The sequence below is a fragment of the Lactuca virosa genome, chromosome 7, assembly GCF_052849685.1.
Source record: "Lactuca virosa cultivar CGN04683 chromosome 7, Lactuca_virosa_CGN04683_v6, whole genome shotgun sequence".
Taxonomy (NCBI): Eukaryota; Viridiplantae; Streptophyta; class Magnoliopsida; order Asterales; family Asteraceae; genus Lactuca; species Lactuca virosa.
In genome coordinates, this window is record NC_136432.1 from 9,849,106 (window position 1) to 9,871,545 (window position 22,440).

General features: G+C 38.8%; 2 long non-coding RNA genes and 4 other non-coding genes across 11 annotated transcripts; 1 reads left to right on the plus strand and 5 right to left on the minus strand.

The window, feature by feature from the left end:
- Positions 1-256: 256 nt before the first annotated feature.
- LOC145125621 (uncharacterized) lies at positions 257-2,973 on the minus strand. Its single transcript, XR_013716077.1, has 3 exons — positions 2,835-2,973; positions 654-1,006; positions 257-584 (listed from the first exon to the last, which is right to left on the minus strand). It is a non-coding gene; the product is annotated as an uncharacterized LOC145125621 (long non-coding RNA).
- LOC145128149 (small nucleolar RNA Z221/R21b) lies at positions 2,198-2,291 on the minus strand. Its single transcript, XR_013716750.1, has one exon. It is a non-coding gene; the product is annotated as a small nucleolar RNA Z221/R21b (small nucleolar RNA).
- Positions 2,393-2,463, minus strand: LOC145128148 (small nucleolar RNA R64/Z200 family). Its single transcript, XR_013716749.1, has one exon. It is a non-coding gene; the product is annotated as a small nucleolar RNA R64/Z200 family (small nucleolar RNA).
- LOC145127925 (small nucleolar RNA SNORD18) lies at positions 2,568-2,645 on the minus strand. The gene has a single exon (XR_013716530.1). It is a non-coding gene; the product is annotated as a small nucleolar RNA SNORD18 (small nucleolar RNA).
- Positions 2,709-2,793, minus strand: LOC145128147 (small nucleolar RNA Z199). The gene has a single exon (XR_013716748.1). It is a non-coding gene; the product is annotated as a small nucleolar RNA Z199 (small nucleolar RNA).
- A 399-nt stretch (positions 2,974-3,372) lies between the features above and the next one.
- LOC145123682 (uncharacterized) lies at positions 3,373-6,184 on the plus strand. Of its 6 annotated transcripts, none has more exons than XR_013715237.1 (7): positions 3,373-4,119; positions 4,394-4,448; positions 4,561-4,618; positions 4,733-4,871; positions 4,979-5,092; positions 5,204-5,279; positions 5,978-6,184. It is a non-coding gene; the product is annotated as an uncharacterized LOC145123682 (long non-coding RNA). The 6 variants fall into 6 exon arrangements; XR_013715235.1 differs by having other exon boundaries at positions 3,373-3,895; XR_013715238.1 differs by lacking the exon at positions 3,373-4,119 and having other exon boundaries at positions 4,128-4,448; positions 4,982-5,092.
- The last annotated feature ends 16,256 nt before the right edge of the window (positions 6,185-22,440 follow it).

A 22,440-nucleotide genomic window follows, 5' to 3' on the forward strand; every position in this document is an offset into this window, starting at 1 on the left:
CATATTTTGTAAATGGTGGTACATATCCACTTATATTGAATCATATTTTTGTAAATGGTGGTACATATCCACTTATATTGAATCATATTTTGTAAACAACTACCGGTAATTAAGCAAGGGCATTAAGCAATGATCATAATTGGTCAATGTCATATTTTAGTTCAAATTTGATTGTGCAGGTTAGCCTTGGTTTGGTTATTGATAGTTATATTATTCATTTGTGGTTCATAGTTGTTGTACTTTGATTTCACCATAATTTAATACAACATAAGTAAAATGTTCATTACATTGCAAAAGTTAATACAACATAAGTAAAATGTTCATTACATTGCAAAAGAAACATCGTACATAGTGACTACATATCCCACTACATTATCTTAAAATACAAACCAAAACATAAAACCAAAATAAATCACAACATTGACCACCCTAAAAACAACACCACCTGCACCTTGCACTTGAGCTGGAACAACTTCTACTACTACTTCTTCCATTTGTTCTACAACATCTCCATTCCACCCATTGTGCAATTGTAAAGTGAAGGATCCACCCAATCAAAGAATTTGCAATCTTTTACTCAAATCCTGCATAATCCAAGATTAAAGAAAGAAAAAAAAACTAAAAGATGAAGAATTTCAACATTAACAACTAACCCTATAATTTGGGCATCCAACAAATCTTCTTCCAGGATTTCCTGTCTTCCATGAAGTCCACCTTCCAACTAAGTCACCACAGTTGCAATGTGTCCTTTGAGGGGGATTAAACATACTCACAGCCTTGCTTCTAACAGATGAAGAAGACAAAATTCTCATCTTTTCCTTTGAAAAATACGAAGCTAGGGTTTATAGGGATTGACAGTATGGTGCTTAAGTAAGGTCGACAACACTATATAAGCCTCTCATTTAATAAATCAGTGGTCCTCATAAGCATTTCCTGTGGTCCTCATAAGCATTTCCTCAAAAGCCTAAATTACCCGCATTTGGTGCCACGTCACTAAGTAAACAGGCTGCATCAGCAAAAAAGGTCAATTGGGTCAATAAATGCCGGTAATTCAGGCTTTTGTGTCAAAAAAATTTAGTTTTGGGACTTTTGTGTCAATTGGATGAAAATATCGGTACTTTGTTTTACTTTTCCTGCATACACAGGTTCAAATATTGAAAATACAGATAGATACTAACTGTTGTACATTCCAAATACATTAAAGTACAAATAACCACAAAGTTTAGATCAATCTACATACGTAAAAGAATCAAATACCAAAAGAAATTTTAATTTTATATAAACACAGGCATCATAGCAATTACAATATATTTTTTAATTTTAAAAAGAAAGCACATAATAAAATTCATTCCCATTGATTTTTGTTATATTTACAAAATTTTGTAAACAGCAGACGTTTTGTTACAGTCTAAAAACAAACACAATCGGATATAGTTGATCCTCACGGAACTGACCCAACAAGTTCCAGGTCCAACCAAGACGACCTGCTGGTCCAAATGAAGACTTCTTGTACCAATTTAAAAGATTAAAATAAACTAACAAGTTTATTATTAAATAATTATCTCCAATAGTAATGAAAATTAAGGGACGCATCGTAATTTAATCTCCCCAAAGACAAAATAACATCTGATATTTCTTTAATCGATCAAAATCAAGATAGAAAAAAAAACAAAAGAAGTGCATGAGATTTCCTTACTTAACATTACTGCCTATTCAATTCATAGATAGAAACATGGATACTTTACAGAAAGGTTTTTAAAATACTTAATTATGATGCCAAGAAATTTGATTTGTAATCGTTGTTATTAATGTTTGTTTGAACTGGCTACTTACAAAGTATTTTGGTTTGAAAAATGCACATGTTGGAAATGCTCTTAAACATTTAAGTTTCTCAAGGTTTAATGATTAGCAACTCATGCTCTATTTAGAAGCTGTCATTAAAGGTTGTTTGTTTTATCACTGAGCGGTTGAAGTCATGTTTGATGATAATGACATGTTTGATGATGAAGAGAAGAACCATCAGAAACCAAATATTTTATCCCCAAATGCTAGTTAAAGCCATACGGTCCGCATCATGGTTTGATATCTCCTTAGAGAAATCCCATCATCTGGATCTTCTCTTGATCCATCACAGTCAACGAAATAAAATCAAAAGGAAAATATCATTTATCAAACAAAAAAACAGGAATAAAAGAAAGGGCTCAGAAACAAAATATGGGTAATGAGAAAGTTTGTCGATCACAATGAATTTCAGAGTGGTGCATGACTTTCCTAGTTTATCGTCAATGCCCCCTATCTATCAATCAACCTTTGCAGAAACAAAATATTAATATTTTGAACTTAGCTGTTCAGTAGTTTCGGAAAGATAAAAAGTACTTCCAGATTTTACACACATCTGCTCAGACTTAAAGGAATCTCTGAAGTCTGACATGTGATTGGTTTCATAAATCATCAAAGCAGATAAATTTTAACAAATCAGACATAACACATAGGATTTTGAAAATCCAAAACAATAAATATACGCCCAAAGTAAAGAGAAAAGGAAATAAGATCGAATATCGAGAATGGAGATCAGAGTTTGGTTAATAAGTTGTCGGTCACGGTAAATTCAGAAACACGGACCAATGAATTGATCATCATATCTCCAATTACACGAACGATGAACGTAAATAAGAATAAGATCATAAGCAAAAATCTAATCAATTGTTCAACATCAGAGACTTAAATACTATAAGTAATCACGAACACATAGTTCGATCATTTTGTTGCAGTTATTTCTCTCATCACTTGACGAACAGAACAAAAATAATACCTATCTACAACATCCAGATTACCTGTAGACAGTAGAGCACCCTATGCCGCGGGTGTCTTGATAAACCCTAAGACACTGTATGAGCTGATGAAAGATGAAAACGCCGGTGGTAGGTTTTATAGAGGAAACGTATGGTTTATGGTGTAAAACTGTGAATGAAAGAAACCCTAGACCCTAGTTGATAAGTTAGACTGGGCTTCTGGCCCACTGTAACCTGTTGCATTTGAACGATTTTTATTTTTTACAGTGATAAAGCGATAATAGATAACCAAATCTTCAGCCAATTCTTAATATTTTTGTCCAATCTATAAAAATATTTTAAAATATATCTTACTATATTATTATATAAATCTTACTATTTCTAAAAATAGATTTAAGACGTCCTAATTATTAAGCTTATAATACAAATAACAAAGCCAATCTTATCTTATTCTTTAATTTCTGTTTCATTCAAAAATTAAAAAAAAAATGCAATAATAGAAATTGTCCACTTTCCCCACGTGCTATAATCAATTTATGCTTTACATCCGGTCAAATAACTGAATCTGTCAAAAGTCAAAATTGAAATCCGTTATCTTCTCCTGATCTCGCCTGTTACCATCATCAACCCATAATCTCCACCATAATCTCCGTTCACCCGATTCAAAATTTGAATTGAGTCTCTTCAAGAATCACTTTAAAAACTCCAGCACCCACACTCTTTCCATATTATTTTCATTTCTCTCGCTTTTCATTTCTCTCGCTTATCTATCACAGACTTTGACCCGGTCCTTTAATCTGTGATGAAGTCATCTTGAAGCCGGAGATCCCGGCAAAAATCTTTGAATTCTGGCCTGCCCTCCCCTTATATCAGGCGCTCTTCTCCTTTGGTGATATAATTTCCATTTCTCAACAATTACGGTTTCTTTCTTGGCTTGCACAACCGCTACCAGCGGTTCCCTATCGACTGCGTCTTCTGCGACTTCTTCTCCCCACTTCCTCAGAGTCGGTATTCAGTTTCCTTCCAAAGACTTCTTCAATCATCACGATACGGAGGCTTCTTCGGTTTATAACTTCTTCGGTTTTATAACTCCCAAGAAGCAGGCAATCGTTTACACTCTTTGTAATCAATTTTGCAATTTCACTGTTTATTACCGAATTGGCTCCTTTAGTTTTTTGTGCAGATTACATTTCGAATTCAAGTTTACCAATTATTGGTCAATTGTTAGATATAAGTGTAATGGACGCCATCTTTTAGTTTATATTGTTCATTTTGATAATTGGGTTTTTGCCCCTTTGGCTGGTTTCCTCATTAGTGCTTTGGATTGGTAAACATTCCTCTGTTCTTACCTTTTGATATTGATTAATTGTCTTTTAGTAGTATAAAATTTCATTTTTAAATATATTCGAATGATTTAGTCTATTGGTAATTTGTTCTTGAACCCTAAAAGTCGAAATCCAACTGTATGTCAAAAATTGAAAACAATATCGTATTATTGAACTTAACCTGTACATTTGAATTTGGAGATACAAATGATTTCAATTTTTTGCAAGTTTATGGAGCATATGATTAAGAACGAAATACATAAATGCCTTCCACAGAAAAGTTGATATATGCTACAAAGAGTATGAGCGATCTCCCAATTTGTTTTTTCAGGTTAGTTTTTCATTTAACATTGTAGTTAATTATGTCTGCCAACTGTTTGTTTTATTTCCTGCTACATACTAACTGTCATATTGGTATTATTTTGGTAATTTAATGATTGTAGAGCAAGAAAAACTTAAAGTGAGGTGAACTTCCAGAATTTAAGGAGAAGAGAACATCAGGTGAGGAGAACATCCATCAAGTTACTAAAGAATTATGGTTTATATATGCAGGCATTACATGATACCGAAAAATAACATCTACACTTTGAGAATTAACATTTGTGTCTTATGAAGGTGACAGGTACAATTCATACAACACCTTAACAATCTGAATTGATTTTGATGAAGTCTCCATAGGTGAAGATGATTTTGAAAACTATAACTACAATGACGAGGATTTAAAGTTCCTTGAAATGATGACAAGGACAAATAGGTAAACTTTTATTCATTTATTGTTGATGAAATCCTTGATCTGTAACATGGAAAGCAATCATGTTTGTTTGATTTTGGTTGTATTTACTTTTTAACTTCGTATGTTAGAAGAAAGTCTAAACTCTAAAGCTCAGTTCACCCATGTGAACCAAAATCAAAGGTTTTTTTTTCAAGTGCACCGGCTTACATTGGTTAAATTGTTCCTGCATTGCTCCTAATTTGGTATATTTACTTGTACTTGTCTTTTTTCCTTCATTGTATACTCAAATATTTTTTCTTTATGTAATGAATACTCCTTTTTTCAAATTTAATTTATTTTATATGTTTTTTTAGGTGAATGGGTTCAAAACAGTGTCGACTTTGTAGCAACTTCCATTGGCAATCCTGCATCTTTCCCTCTTTCAACATGGTATTATCAAAGCTAATATTTGGAATTTTGTTCATATGTTTATCTATCCTTCAATGTTTCTTTTTTCTTAAACTTGTCTTTTGGTATTTTGTCTATGCTTCAACCTGGATTGCCTTTATAAAACCGTCTAAAGTGTGAAATATGCTGACTCTGAAACACAAATCTTATCGGGAACAAGGATTTATTTTTTTATTTATATTTCAACCAAATATTCTAAACTCTACTTATGTACCTCCCAAAATGATAAAATGCTAAAAAAAGATTTTGTGCCAAAAATAATATCAACACTTATACGCACGTTTCAAATCTATAGTTGTTAATAAAATCGATTTGGAATCTCATATAATGTATATTTGTTACATGTACATAGTTGAATGTAGTTGAGCGTCGGAAATCATAACGATCAACGGCCAAGGAAATAGATGTACACTTTTACATTGGACGCACACACACCGGATTATACCAAAAAATCCACCATTTACAAAAAAAAACCCACCACTTTATGATATCAAACTATCTGTTTTACTTCGATTTGTAATGTGATTATAAGAAATTTGAGAATTAGTCGAATTTGGTGATTTTATGTTGATCTGTCATATTTTGTTCTTAAGTTTAGAAGGTTAAAATCATATTTGCAATAACTAATTTCATATTTTTACATTAAATCTATATTAACAACACATTTTAATGGCGTTAAGAGACCTTGACAGGAAGCAAAACTTCAATGGAAGTGAAATATGGCATTCTGCACACTCAAAGTTGTGGACACTCCAAAACTAAAAAAAAAATCACCATTTATCATTTCTTACATATGTAAAAAAAAAAGTCGGACATTGTGTTTTTCTCATGTATATAAAGTATAAACTATTAAGAATGATATTTGGGGTATGTAATTAAACTATCAAACGTACATTGTTGTTGTTATTATTATTATTATTATTATTATTATTATTATCATTATCATTGCATTTAGCCTATTTAGGTGCTAACCGCAATAACTATAAATGTACATCACTTGGTTTTCCTTTTTTAAGCATTGTGTTGACGAAAAACAAACAATATAATTAGTATGCATATGTTGCATAATTTTTTTTATAAAAATTAATAATTTGAATACTTTTTTTCCTAAAAAATAAAGAAGATATCAATGCGAGACATTAAACATACAAAGATTTTTCAAAAAAAAAATTACGTTGAATCCGAGCTCAAGTCATTCGAATCCTTGAAAACAAAGATTAATGCGAGGTCGTTTGGTTAATTCTAATCTCGCTGAAGGGGAGCGATACTACATTCATCTACTTTTATCACATATTAGTGACCTCATATGTTTTGAACATCTTTACATTGTTTAACAACGTAAAACATCCAACTATTTGTGTAAAAAAACTAATAGCCTCTAAAACTAATTTCTAAAAAAACTATTTTCACCCGTCGTTTGGCGCGGGTAAACGGCTAGTTTTGTTAATAATAAAGTTTCGATTATCAGATAAAAAATGCAAATCAGCTCTTTTTACCAATAAATTATTTTTTTAGTTACCTTGAGAAAAAAATCTCATTATTTTGGTCTAGTTTTTAAAAAACTCTCGAAATTTTCCTTCGGCTCTTTTACTTTTTTATAAAACATCTAGATATTTACTGGTTTTAAAAAAATTCATTTTTTTACCATTTGTTACATTTTCAGGACTATTTTTTATGATGTAAACGAAAAAAGACATTGTAGTTTTTTCTACAAACAATGTCAAAAGCAAGTCCATCATTGCATCACTTAACATAATATAAAATCACAAAGTTATATATTGGTATGTCGTCTAAATACAACTTCATTTTAAACATTCATGTGTCAAACCAAAAATGATCATATAAGTAAATCCATAGAAGAACACTATGTTTCTTACACTCTTGGTGTTTTGGAGCTTCGAACTTTAAATTTGTAGACACGTGAAGTAATTGATTTATGGAATAATTGTTCATATATGCTTAAGATTTAAAGATAAACTTATGTTCTTCTCTATAATCTGTACCGCCTTACTTAACCTACTATTGTATTGATTGGTTTATCATCAATCAATGATTTAACCTACTTTTGGATAGATTGTAATATAAAGTGTTCAACACATAACTTAAATATCTTATAATAATTCTAACATAAATATGTGTGAGAAATAATTTATATGAACGATGATGAGTTCAAAATGGTTCTAACGTCATTGTTTTGTGTCAAATAATTGGTTATAAAATACATTGATCATTAGTTTATAGAATTTAATGATGTTTACTCCTATTTGTAGTTTAAACTAAGAAATTTTCAGATTTTTAATGAAAGAGAAAAAAGAGTTCAAGTAAAAAAAATAGAACTTTTTCATAAATTGTGTCAAAATAATATAACTTTTCTAGAGATAACCGGGTAAAAGCAAAGTTTACCAGTAAAAAAGTTGATTTGAATTTTTTATCCGGTAATCAAAACTTTTTTGTTATCAAAATAAAATTTAAAATTTTTTCATAAACTAGACCAAAATATTGAGACTTAATTTTGGAGATTTCCCAATGAATAATCAAAAAAACCACAACATCATTATAGATAAAAATAAAAAATAGATGTTAGCTAGTTTTATATATTAAGATTATTATTTTAAATTTTTTTCCATAGAGGCTTGTTACGATTGTGAACCTCTATAAGGCTATCAGGTATCCTTACAACACATATACGCGTGAAAACAATTCCATATCATCAAATGTCATTTCACAACAAACCCATTATACCTTTGTTCACTAGTAAAGAACTAGTGAAGAACCAATGAAGAAGAGAGAGATAGACACAAAGGCTTTGGTGATCTTCCGTGGTAGCCACCACTCCACAACACATCCACTACTCTTTGGAATGGTGTTCACTAGTGAAAATCCATTCCACATAGGATACCTAGGCATGATGAAGCCTCCATACCGTATGACCTAAGTTCTGAAATAAAATTCACAATGTTCTTGCAAACTATTTTACGTCAAATCATTATAAATATTTTTCCATAAAAATAGTTTAATTTCTTTTTGATTTGACGTTGATATCGATGATGAATAACAATATAACGCGAAGTATGTATTTTTTGCAGTCTAAAAGTTTAACACCACAGCTTGTTGTCTGGTTGTCTTCTATTTCATAGTCAAATAAATTCATTGTTGATCTAAGTGGTCGTATATAGAGGTGTGAATACATCTAGCAGAAATATAATGACAAAAAAATAATTTGTCATTTTAAATTGGTTGCAAATTATTATAATATTTATAATTTTTGGAACTTGAATGTTGTTACTGGTGAACATAATCATCACCTTGCATGGAGGGTTATTCATTCGCAAATCAGCTAATTAAAAGGAGTCATTTATGGTGGCAAAAATGACAAATAATGATGTCCCTCCACGTGTTTCATCGACGTTGACGAATTGAAATGAATATAAATACAATAAAATTTGTTTATAATGAGCGAAACAAATATCGATGAGAAAAATGTGTAGATCAAAGTCAAATGCAAGTTGTATTCGAAATTTTGAATCTAAAAGGATATATACATATTTGTTTCGGACATATGATACGACCAATGTGTTGGAGGGAGTTTTTTTGTTCATCCGACATCATCGAAGATTTGGTGTGCATTTCCACAAGTGTTAATGATGAATACACCATATAAGATAAACAAGTATAAAATGCCTCTTCTTTAGATTGTTGGTGTCACTCCAATCTTATGTCTCCTATAACACTCAAGCTTTATTCCATGAACACAAAAAAAACTTTATGACATCTCTGTAGCCTTGTCTTGTACTATTGTCTCATAATTAAAATCATTTTATTATCATGCATATTCATCTAATCTCAAACACAACAATTACCATTTCATTTAAAATTTATCGGGTTTATCGGTCTCCCATATACAATCATTACCCCCATTTGTTTTTGTTTATCGGACTCATTTGAAGGATGATCAACTAGACCAATAGAATTGACAATAACTATGGATGTCAACCTGAATGATTAAAATTGTGTCATCCCACATAAAGTTTACGTTCAACCATTTTCATCAAAGAATATCATTCACATATATTTACGACTTTTATCATTTTAAAATAAAAACATTGTCACATATCAACCATTTTGTAAATTGTTTTGATGTTATATATAGCCATATAAAGATGTCGGTGCAGGAAAAACTTTTATTGAACCCCTTGTCATTAAGTAAAGTTATAGTTTTTTGAATCAAATTGAGAAAAATGTATTAAACCGAACAATCATTAAAATGAACTTGTATATTACTGGAAGTTAACCTGCAAAATGGATAATCGAGCAAAATAAAGTATTTTTTTTTTAAATACAGGTTTTTTTTTTTTTTTTTTGGTAAAAGGAAATGGTTTGACCATACAACCATAAAATTAATATTTTTTTATGAAATTAACCGTATTTTAATATAGTTAGTTTGGATTGCAGTCTTTCAAAAAATGATAAAGTAATATTTTCAATTTTAATTATGTGTCCGTTGTTTGTAAAATATATAATATATTCATTTTAAGCACATAGTGATATCACCTAGACATGGAGTTAGATTCCTTATAAATGCAAGTGACTTAACGATAAGGTCCATTGGAACTTTAGGATGCCTTAAACTTGAAGCAACATTGGTTGTAATAGTGATATGTGTAGAACAGATTGAGAATAAGAGAGAAAAGGTTGTGAAAAGAATTCTCCATCTTATTTCAATAATTCAATGAATATAAATATTGTAACACCCAAATTTTCAAATAATTTTTTTAACATTTTAAAAACATACTTCCATTAGTAATTGTTATAAAAATATCATTGTATCACATAAACAATTCATAACATCACATCCCAAGACCATAATATGTAAAAGCTCCTCATGTGTGTACTGATCAAGCCGGCGCCTTCCCGCGATCCTCACTGGTACCTGAAACACATAACACAACACTGTAAGCATAAATGCTTAGTGAGTTCCCCAAAATACCACACACAACACATATTAGCCACTCGAGGCTATAACTCTGTTCGACCCTCTGGTCAATGTGTCTCAGTGGGACCCTCCAGTCCCATCACTCTGTGGGCCCTCAGGCCCTAACTCTGTGGACCTTCCGGTCCTAACTCTGAACATACATAGCATAAATCACATAGAACTCACATCATGCAAAAGCATACAAAATACTTTGTCACATAACTCTAATTGCCACTCTAGGTAAAGTATAGTAAGAAGACTCACCTCAATGAAGTCGGATAAACTCTCGCGCTCAACGTCCCGACTTAGCCTCCTCCTATTATTCAATAACATTTCTGATCAATACTCTCTCATGATCTCATCTCTACGGACTGGGTAGAAGGTCATTCTACCATTCCCTGAACTCTCCTGAATCAGTCTTGACCAGAACCCTAAAGTCAACGAAAGTCAACGGTCAACTTTGACTCGACTCGTCGAGTGCACAAAGGTGACTCGGCGAGTCCATGCGGGTCCTCTGAATCCTTTCAGTCTCTCTTGGCTCGTCGAGTCTTTCTTCCACTTGACGAGTTACACCTGTCACGAATCGCGGGGCAACCCCGACTCGACTCGTCGAGTCCACTTATGGACTCGGCAAGTTGCCGCCATGCTCATACTCAAATGACCTTCTGAGGTCAGATCTGTTCCCCTAATCCATAGATCCAACCTTCCCAAGCTCAATAAACACGTAAAGGTTCGAACTTGATACTCATGCAACGTTCAAATGACTCTACTTGATGATTTAGCCCCAAATACAACATCCTAAGTCCATTTCTTCCATAACTCCTCATAAAGCAAGATGGAATAAGTCCTATGGACCACTATGGATCCAGATCTGATATCTAAACATGATAAGGGACCATATTTCCAACAAATCAACCCAATAAAGGGTATAGAAAACCCTAGATCCATGGATTCTTTAACAAAACAGAAAAAGGATCGATATGCTACCTCAAGGATGATGTCCTTTGCTTGCAATCCACGAATAAGCAACCTCCTTGGCCTCCTCTAAGCTGGAATCAACTTCTTTTTGCAAAACAAACCCACAAAGGTCCAATAATGGCTTCTTCTCTCTCACAAACGCTCAAGCACTATTAGGGTTTCTCTCAAGGGTATGGTAGCCGCAAATGGTGGCTATAAGGGTCCTTAAATAGGTCCCAAACCCGAGAAATTAGGGTTTCATTAAACAGCGTGGACTCGCCGAGTCCACGTTTGGACTCGCCGAGTCCTTCATTAAATCAGACCAAAACATGCGCGATCCCACTCGGCGAGTCTGAGCGCCTACTCGCAGAGTCCCTCTCTAATATTCAATAAAAATACTTAAAATAAGATACCTGGGAATCCGGATGTTACAATTCTCCCCCACTAGAATCAGACTTCGCCCTCGAAGTCCTGCTCGGCAAAAAACTCTGGATGCTGCTCCCGCATCTCCAACTCCGGCTCCCAGGTCAGCTCGGACCCTCTCCGATGTTGCCACTGGACCTGCACCAATGACACCTCCTTGTTCCTCAGAACCTTGATCTTCCGATCCCGGATCGCGATTGGTCTCTAGGCATAATTCAGGCTCGCATCCACCTGAATATCCTCCAACGGTACCACTGCCGACTCGTCAGCTATACACTTTCTCAACTGAGACACGTGGAAGGTATCATGAATCTGGCTCAACTCCGCAGGTAGCTCCAACCGATAAGCTACCCTGCCTACTCTCGCGGTCACCTTGAACGGACCGATGTACCGGGGCCCCAGCTTGCCCCTCTTTCTGAATCGGATCACTCCCTTCCAAGGAGATACTTTTAGGAGTACGAAGTCCCCCACCTGGAACTCCAGCTCTGATCGTCGCCGATCCGCATAACTCTTCTGACGACTCTGAGCCGTCAGCAACCTCTGTCTAACCTGTTGTATCTGCTCTGTCGTCTGAAGCACTATCTCAGTGCTACCCATCATACGCTGCCCTACCTCTCCCCAACAAATGGGAGTCTGACACCTCCTCCCATACAACAGCTCGAAGGGAGGCATACCAATACTAGAATGGTGGTTGTTGTTGTAAGAGAACTCAGCCAACGGCAAGTACGTGTCCCAACTTCCTCCGAAGTCCAACACACATGCTCGAAGCATGTCCTCGAGCGTCTGAATTGTCCGCTCACTCTGTCCATCCGTCTGGGGGTGGTAAGCGGTACTGAAATGCAACCTCGTGCCCAACTCCTTGTGAAACTTCTTCCAGAACCTGGAAGTGAAACGTACATCTCGATCTGACACAATCGAGATCGGTACCCCATGTCGTGACACCACCTCCCTCACATACACCTCTGTCAGCCTCTCCGCGGAAAAGCTCTCACTGATAGCAAGGAAATGAGCGCTCTTTGTCAGCCGGTCAACAATCACCCAAATTGCATCGACACCCCTCGCAGTCCTCGGCAATTTGGTGATAAAATCCATGGAAATCTGTTCCCACTTCCACTGGGGAACCTCGAGTGGCTGCAACTTGCCATGTGGACACTGGTGCTCGGCCTTAACCCTGCGACAGGTCAAGCACCTCTCTACAAACCACGCCACATCCCTCTTCATACAGGGCCACCAATAGTCTCTCTTCAGGTCTAAATACATCTTCGTGGCCCCGGGATGGATCGAAAATCTCGACATATGCGCCTCCTCCATCAAAATGGTACGTGCCCCACCCTCAAATGGCACCCATATCCGACCCTGGAAGGTCATAAGCCCTCGGCTATCGGCAATGAACTCAGATACCTGCCCGATCACACGCTCTCCCTTGCGGTTCTCCGGTCTCATGGCCTCAACCTGGGCCTCCCGAATGGTGTCCAACACCGGAGTCATCATTGTCATCCTCATACAAACATCCCGTATCGGGGCACTCTCTGCCCTACGGCTCAAGGCATCGGCTACCACGTTAGCCTTGCCCGGGTGGTACAGGATCTCACACTCATAATCCTTTACTACGTCCAACCATCTTCTCTGGCGCATGTTCAGGTTGGGCTGATCCATCAGATACTTCAAGCTCTTGTGGTCCGTGTATATGGTACACTGAACCCCATACAAATAGTGACGCCAAATCTTGAGGGCGAACACCACAACCCCCAACTCTAGATCGTGGGTAGGATACCTCGTCTCATGAGGCTTCAGCTGCCTCGATGCGTATGCTATCACATGACCTCTCTGCATAAGTACCGCACCCAGTCCCGATATCGACGCGTCACAATACACCACAAAGTCCTCCATTCCTTCCGGAAGGGCCAACACTGGGGCTTCGCACAATCTCTGGCGAAGTGTCTCGAATGAGGCCTGCTGCTCCGGGCCCCAACTGAAAGTCACGCCCTTCCGGGTTAGTCTGGTGAGAGGAACAACAATCCTGGAGAAATCCTGGATGAATCTCCGATAATAACCAGCCAACCCCAGGAAACTCCTGATCTCCGAAGGGGATCTCGGCACCTCCCAACTCATCACTGCCTCGATCTTGGCCGGGTCGACCAATATCCCATTCTGGTTGACGAGGTGTCCTAGAAACTGGACCTCTCGTAACCAGAAATCGCACTTGGAGAATTTGGCATAGAGCCTCTCCGATCTCAGAACTCCGAGGATCTCCCTCAAATGCTCCTCATGCTGCTCTCTGGATCTCGAATATACCAAAATATCATCAATGAACACGATCACTGAACGATCCAACATCGGCATGCATACTCTGTTCATGAGATCCATGAACGCCGTCGGTGCATTGGTGAGCCCGAAAGGCATCACCACGAACTCGTAATGCCCGTAACGAGTCCTGAATGCTGTCTTCTGGATATCCTCATCACGCACCCTCATCTGATGATATCCAGACCTCAAATCAATCTTGGAGAACCAAGACGCTCCCTGCAACTGATCGAACAAATCGTCGATCCTCGGTAAGGGGTAACGGTTCTTGACCGTCAGCTTGTTCAACTCCCGGTAATCAATGCACATCCGGTGTGAACCATCCTTTTTTCTTGACGAAAAGGATCGGCGCTCCCCACGGCGAGCTACTCGGCCGTATAAACCCCTTTCCCAGCAGCTCCTGAAGCTGCGAGGATAACTCCTGCATCTCTGGAGGCGCAAGGCGATAGGGCGCCTTGGCGATAGGTGCTGCCCCCGGAACCAAATCGATACGGAACTCCACCTGCCTCTCGGGAGGCACACCCGGCAACTCCTCGGGAAAAACATCCGGGAACTCACGCACTATCGGGACCTCCTCGGCCTCTCTGCACCTACTCTCGTATCCACCACATAAGCCACAAACCCGCTACAACCCTGCTGTAGGCTCTGCCTCGCTCTAGCGGCCGAACAAAATGCTGACCCATAACAGGTACCCTCGCCATAAACCGTAAGAACTTCCCCACTAGGGTCTCGTATGGTCACCAACTGTCGCTCGCAGTCGATAACCGCTCCAAATCTGCTCAACCAGTCCATGCCCACGATGACACAGACATCTCCCATAGCAATCGGGATCAAATCAATCGGAAACTCTACACCGAAGATCTCGAGTACACATCCTCGAATCACATCAGTGGCATACACCGCTCTCTCGTCAGCTATGGAAACTCGCAATGGTCGGCTCAACGCCTCCCGACAGATACTGATGTGCTGACTAAAGGCCAACGACACAAAAGACCGACTCGCACCCGAGTCAAATAACACCAAAGCAGGTACAAAACTCACAAGAAATGTACCTACGCATATCATAATATAAACATAACACCACAAACTCAAAATAAATAGATGAAAGAATACATACCAGCCACAACATTGGGCGCTGCGCGGACCTCCTCCGCTGTCAACTGGAAGGCTCTCCCGCGAGCCTTCGGCGCCTCAGCCTTCACTGGCCGACTCTCCGTAGCTCGAACAGTAGCAGGGACAGATCCCTGAGAAGCTCCCTGAGCTGACCCTCGTAATTGCGGACACTCGGCCTTCCGGTGTCCGGTCTGGTTGCAATGGAAACAAACTGCAAACCCCTTGGGGGAATCCTTGGCCATGTGCCCCTCCTTACCACACTTGTAGCAAGACCCTGCTCAGCACACCCCCTCGTGACTCTTGCCGCACTTGCCACAAGTGCGACTCTTCTGGTTCCCTGATCTCGAATCGGCGGGCTTAGCCCGCTTGGCATCCGGCTGGGACTGTGTCGGTCGCCGATCCCTCCCCTGAGACTCCGCCTCCTCCCTGGCCTGAGTCTCTAGCTCAATCTCCCTCTTCCGGGCATTTGCCTGAAGCTCGACAAATGTCCGGTATGTCGAGTTCGCCACGAACTCGCGGATGTCTCTCCTCAAAATACTCAAATATCTGCTCATGCGTGCCAGTTCAGAAGACACATGCTCAGGACAGAACATCGCCCTCTCATGAAACATCCTGGTGATCACTGTAACAGACTCGGTACCCTGCTTGAGGGTAAGAAACTCCTGGGACAAACGTTCCATTTCCACCGGGGGAACATACTCATCTCGGAACATCATGGTGAACCTCTTCCAGGTCACCGCAGTGAGTTCTGCAGAAGTGAAGTGTGCTGTCACAAACTTCCACCAGTCCTTCGCTCCCAAGCGAAGCTGGTTCAAAGCGAACCGTACCCTCAGATGCTCCGGACATGAACATGTGTAGAAGCACCCCTCAATGTCAGAGAACCATCTCATCGTGGCTATCGGATCCTGAGTCCCATCAAACTCTGGTGGCTTCGTGTTGCTGAACTCCCGATACAGCAACGAGTCACCCCCTTGTGGCCTGGCAGCAGCAACGGCTGCAGTGGCTGCAGCAACAGCAGCATCGGTAAGAGCAGCATACCGCTCATCAAAAGTCTCAATCAGCGTGGTCTTGATAGACCCGAACATCTCTGGAATATCAGCGCGGATGGCAGCAGCCACTTCCTCGTGAATCAACCGGCGAATCTCCTCATCGCTATCACCACCCTCGCTAGTCCCTGGTCTCTGGCGTGTCCCAACCATGACGTCTCTCTGAAGTACAACACAAGATATTAGAGACTCGTTCGAGTGTACACACACTCGATATCCCACTCCTACTCGATCCCTGGTACCCTAAGGATTCTTACTTGAGCTGCGCACTGATCCGGTGCCTTCGGTAGTACGGGCCCAATACTACCGTCCTCACCGCATCAGTATTCACCCCAAGTCCTCCTCCTAGAATCCCAAGTCCCAAGTACTCTACTCTCTCTATATATAGTCTACTCTCATAAGCTCCTCGCTGCTATCTATTCACTCTCAATCATCTCCTAGCAGCAAAATCCCTAGGCTAAGGCATCACAAATCAGGCCACTCTAGTCCTAATAAGAGTACCTAGCCTACTCTAGCATGCATATCATATCATAACATATCTCATAACTCATAATGAGAGGGTATTTTGGGAAATCACCGTTCGGGCGCAGGCTGATCGTACACACCACTCTGCTCTGTTCTTTCAAAGACTTTTTACTCTTGAGGAAAATTTTGTGAATTTTATTTTGAAAATCTCTCAAATCCTCAGTTTGAGTTCAGATACGCCCGAAGGTGCACCCGAATCCCTCAAACCAAGGCTCTGATACCAACTTGTAACACCCAAATTTTCAAATAATTTTTTTAACATTTTAAAAACATAGTTCCATTAGTAATTGTTATAAAAATATCATTGTATCACATAAACAATTCATAACATCACATCCCAAGACCATAATATGTAAAAGCTCCTCATGTGTGTACTGATCAAGCCGGCGCCTTCCCGCGATCCTCACTGGTACCTGAAACACATAACACAACACTGTAAGCATAAATGCTTAGTGAGTTCCCCAAAATACCATACACAACACATATTAGCCACTCGAGGCTATAACTCTGTTCGACCCTCTGGTCAATGTGTCTCAGTGGGACCCTCCAGTCCCATCACTCTGTGGGCCCTCAGGCCCTAACTTTGTGGACCTTCCGGTCCTAACTCTGAACATACATAGCATAAATCACATAGAAATCACATCATGCAAAAGCATACAAAATACTTTGTCACATAACTCTAATTACCACTCTAGGTAAAGTATAGTGAAAAGACTCACCTCAATGAAGTCGGATAAACTCTCGCGCTCAACGTACCGACTTAGCCTCCTCCTATTATTTAATAACATTCCTGATCAATACTCTCTCATGATCTCATCTCTAAGGACTGGGTAGAAGGCCATTCTACCCTTCCCTGAACTCTCCTGAATCAGTCTTGACCAGAACCCTAACGTCAACGAAAGTCAACGGTCAACTTTGACTCGACTCGTCGAGTGCACAAAGGTGACTCGGCGAGTCCATGCGGGTCCTCTGAATCCTTTCAGTCTCTCTTCGCTCGTCGAGTCTTTCTTCCACTCGACGAGTTACACCTGTCACGAATCGCGGGGCAACCCCGACTCGACTCGTCGAGTCCACTTATGGACTCGGCGAGTTGCCGCCATGCTCATACTCAAATGACCTTCTGAGGTCAGATCTGTTCTCCTAATCCATAGATCCAACCTTCCCAAGCTCAATAAACACGTAAAGGTTCGAACTTGGTACTCATGCAACGTTCAAATGACTCTACTTGATGATTTAGCCCCAAATACAACATCCTAAGTCCATTTCTTCCATAACTCCTCATAAAGCAAGATGGAATAAGTCCTATGGACCACTATGGATCCAGATCTGATATCTAAACATGATAAGGGACCATATTCCCAACAAATCAACCCAATAAAGGGTATAGAAAACCCTAGATCCATGGATTCTTTAACAAAACAGAAAAAGGATCGATATGCTACCTCAAGGATGATGTCCTTTGCTTGCAATCCACGAATAAGCAACCTCCTTGGCCTCCTCTAAGCTGGAATCAACTTCTTCTTGCAAAGCAAACCCACAAAGGTCCAATAATGGCTTCTTCTCTCTCACAAACGCTCAATCACTATTAGGGTTTCTCTCAAGGGTCTGGTAGCCGCAAATGGTGGCTATAAGGGTCCTTAAATAGGTCCCAAACCCGAGAAATTAGGGTTTCATTAAACAGCGTGGACTCGCCGAGTCCACGTATGGACTCGCCGAGTCCTTCATTAAATCAGACCAAAACATGCGCGATCCCACTCGGTGAGTCTGAGCGCCTACTCGCCGAGTCCCTCTCTAATATTCAATAAAAATACTTAAAATAAGATACCTGGGAATCCGGATGTTACACATATATATACAGAAGAGAAATCTAACTGCTACATCTAAATCTAACATAATCCGTTACAACCATTACCAATTGACAAAGTCAGCTGTGATGTTGACTTCTTATTCCAATACCCCCCTCAAGCTGGAGGATATGTAAAGAGACCAAGCTTGGATGCAACATTTATATGATCATTTCTAGACATTGACTTTGTAAGGATATCAGCAGGCTGTGCAGTAGTTGGAATATGAGATAATGAAATGAGGCCATCTTGAAGTTTCTCGCGAACAAAATGACAATCAATGTCGATATGTTTGGTGCGTTCGTGAAAAACGGGATTTTTAGCAATATGTATAGCAGCCATGTTGTCACACTTCAATGGTATATGAGTGATTTCTGAGACATTGAACTCTGCAAGCAGCCTACTCAACCATGCAAGTTCAGAACATACTCTACGCATTGATCTTTATTCAGCTTCTGCTGATGACAATGAAATAGTTGCTTGCTTTTCGACTTCCATGAGATAGGACTACCTCCCATTGTGATAAAATAGCCACTAACAGATCTCATTGTAGAAGGGCAAGCAGCCCAATCTGAATCACAGAAAGCTTCAATCTTGAACTTATTTGTGTTGTTAAGAAAAATTCCTTGATACATCGTCCCTTTCAAGTATTTAAGAACATGAATAGCTGCATCTAGATGAACTTGACAATGCTTACTGTTGAATTGACTTAGAAACTGAGTAGTGAATGCTATATCTGGCCGAGTATGCAAAAGAAAATTCAATTTTCCTACAAGTTGTCTGTATATGGTTGGATCAGGTAAAGGTGAAGAATCAAGATAAAGAGACTTTAATTTGCTTGGTAATGGTGAAAGAGTTATTTTGTCATCTTGAGACAAATAAGATTCTAATAACTCTTTTATGAACTTGTGTTGATGAATTACCATGCCATCTTTTACCTTAATAAACTCCAATCCCAAGAAAAAATTGATTGTGCCAAGGTCTTTAATCTTAACTTGATTGTCTAAAAAATCCTTAAGAATGACTATTTCTTCATTATTATCACCTATAACAAGGATATCATCCATATAGATTGCCACTATGATCATTGAAGAGTTGACCTTTTTGATAGATAATGAATGATCATTTTGAGATCTGGAAAAACCTTTAGTAATGAGAGCTGATGAAAGTTTATCATACCACTGACGAGAAGGTTGTTTTAATCCGTATAAGGACTTTTTCAACTTGCAAACATATGAAGGATGCATCTTGTCCATTCCAGGTGGTAACTTCATATAGTCTGTGACATCCCCATTTTCACGGCCAGAAAAGACCGAATTTTTGTTTATGCTTGTTTGAAAATCAGAGTAACATTTTAAATAAAAGTGTTGCGGAATTTGTCCCAAAACAAAATATGATAAAGATTTATCAAAAGCATTTCCAAGGAAATGTATTTCATTAAAAGACTGGGGATGTCATGTTCGATACAGATCAAAAGCATTAACAGTACAACATAAGCCTTACTACATTATTTCATATCTACAGGCCTATATCCGTAATCCCTCATCCAAAACATCACATCTATGCTCGAGCGCCACTACCTGTAATACATGAAACTGAGTGGGTCAGGCTTGGGAGCCTGGTGAGCACATATGGTTTTCAACCCACAATAAATAAGTTTATTAATTTCATCAATCAACAATAACTCGATTACCCGTTCCCGTTATCCTCACTTTACGTCCCTAAACACCTATCATAAGGGACCTAGCCTAAGGATCATCATCGGGATGGACAGTACTGCTAAGGGGGTTCCTCATCAATAAATGTCCTAAAGGCAACCATGGGGGGGATGGAGTACACCGGTGAACACATCGTTCACAAACACCTACAGGTTGCGAGCCTGCTAGCGTTCTACTGGACTGTCTAGAAGAGTCTGTGGTCGTCATCTATACTACGCTAGATGACTGGATCACCAACAACATCGAGGCCTCTCATCATTTTATCACACATCGTCTTATTACATCTACCCATGTTTTACCCCAACATTTTTGTAGATATAAAATACATATACAGTTTAAATAATGAAAAACGTGTATAAAATCATTCATTCAACATAAACAGCAAGTATTCAGATAATATGCACACATATCACGTAATTTTTATAAAATACTTCATATCTATGTGTAAGATGAAAGTAATTATGCACTCACCTGATTAGGTGGTGACTCGGTACTTGAACAGCACTTCGTTATCTCAAAACAATTTTTCCTTGACCAAAACCTAGTATTAATACCACTAGAGTTTAGTTTTAACGTTAACCGCGACTAATTAATAGTCTATCTATTATTATTATTATATAAGCGTTAAATAACACTCAATATAACTCATAATAATAGCCCAAATAATTATTTTAAGGACCTGATAACATTACTATAATTATTTAAAATTTATATTAAAAATTGCGTAGGCGTAGCTCACTTACAACGGATTTTAAAGAAAACCGGGCTTTGCTCGGAGCAGCGTTTCCGAACCGAAAGACCCTTTTTCTCGGGACTCCAGGAGCCTCGGGGCTTCCTTAGGGTGCTAGGGATTTTTCCTAGGGTTTAACGGGTTAAAATGGGTAGTGAGAGAAAGTAGAGAGAGAAAGGAATGAGAAATGAGTGATTTCCTCGGCAGCCCTCGCAGGGTATTTATAGGGCCCGAACTTCGGATCTACGCGGGGCGTTCAGCAAGTTACGCGGGGGGTAACTTCGGATAAGGGTGCCAGCTCGCACCAGCTGGCTCGCACTCGCAAGAGGATCAGGTCCGAAGGTACGCTGGGCGTACCAGCCTTGGACGCGGGACGGAGGGCGAAGCGAGGCTACGTGGCGTTCATCGGATGCGAGACCGTGGGGAGCAAGGGAAGGCTGGGATTGAGCCACGTCATCGCGTCTTGCATCAGATTTCGCAAATTGCACTCTCGACTTTAAAAATTTGTAACTTTCACATACGAGCTCCGTTTTCGATGTTCTTTTTATCCATGCATAGGCGGGAACGTACTCTACAACTTTCGTTTAGACTCCGTCGGCTAATTTTGACTTTATTTTAAAAGTTATATTTTTAACAGGCCGGGACAAGATTGGTCCGTTAAAAATTCATAACTTCTTCATCTGACGTCCGTTTTCGACTGTCTTTTTATCGTTACGCTACTATTAACGAGATCTTCGATTCTCGTTTAGGTTGTGTCGGCTAAAAACCGCTCGATATAATATTCGAACTTCGGGTTGTACACCGCTAAGCCGAAACTTCGAAAAATCATAACTTCCTCATACGAAGTCAGATTTGGGCGTTTTTTTTATGGACGCTCTCGGTTTAACGTTTTCTACTACTTGCGTTTAGATCGCTAAGGCTAAAAATCGTTTTATCGTAAATTCACTATTTACGCTTCCCGGTATCGTGTCGGTTTCATCACGAAACTTCGACGGGTCATAACTTCTTCGTTATAACTCGGATTTCGGCGTTCTTTATATCCCCGGGATCCTTGTTTCGACCACTACAACTTTATATAAAGATATCGGGCTTATCTCACACTTTAATTTTGACGCTTATTTTTATTCTTTATTAATTATACATTTATAATTAAATAATAAGCACACAAATACACATAATTCACATAGTATTTAAATATTTCATCTTTATTACATCAAAAAGAGTTACAATAGTTGACCTAGACTATTACATCGTCTAAAAATGCTTAGCCCCGAAACTCGGGCGTTACATAGACCTCTTCATGTAAATCACCATGTAAAAAGGCGTTATTCACGTCAAATTGATGAATTTTCCATTTCTTTTTCACAGCTAAGGTAACAAGACTTCTCACAGTATGAAATTTGACTACTGGTGAAAACGTCTTATGATAGTCTATTCCTTCTTTTTGTGTAAAACCCTTGGCAACAAGACGAGCCTTGTATCGCTCAATAGAACCATCTGTTTTGTACTTC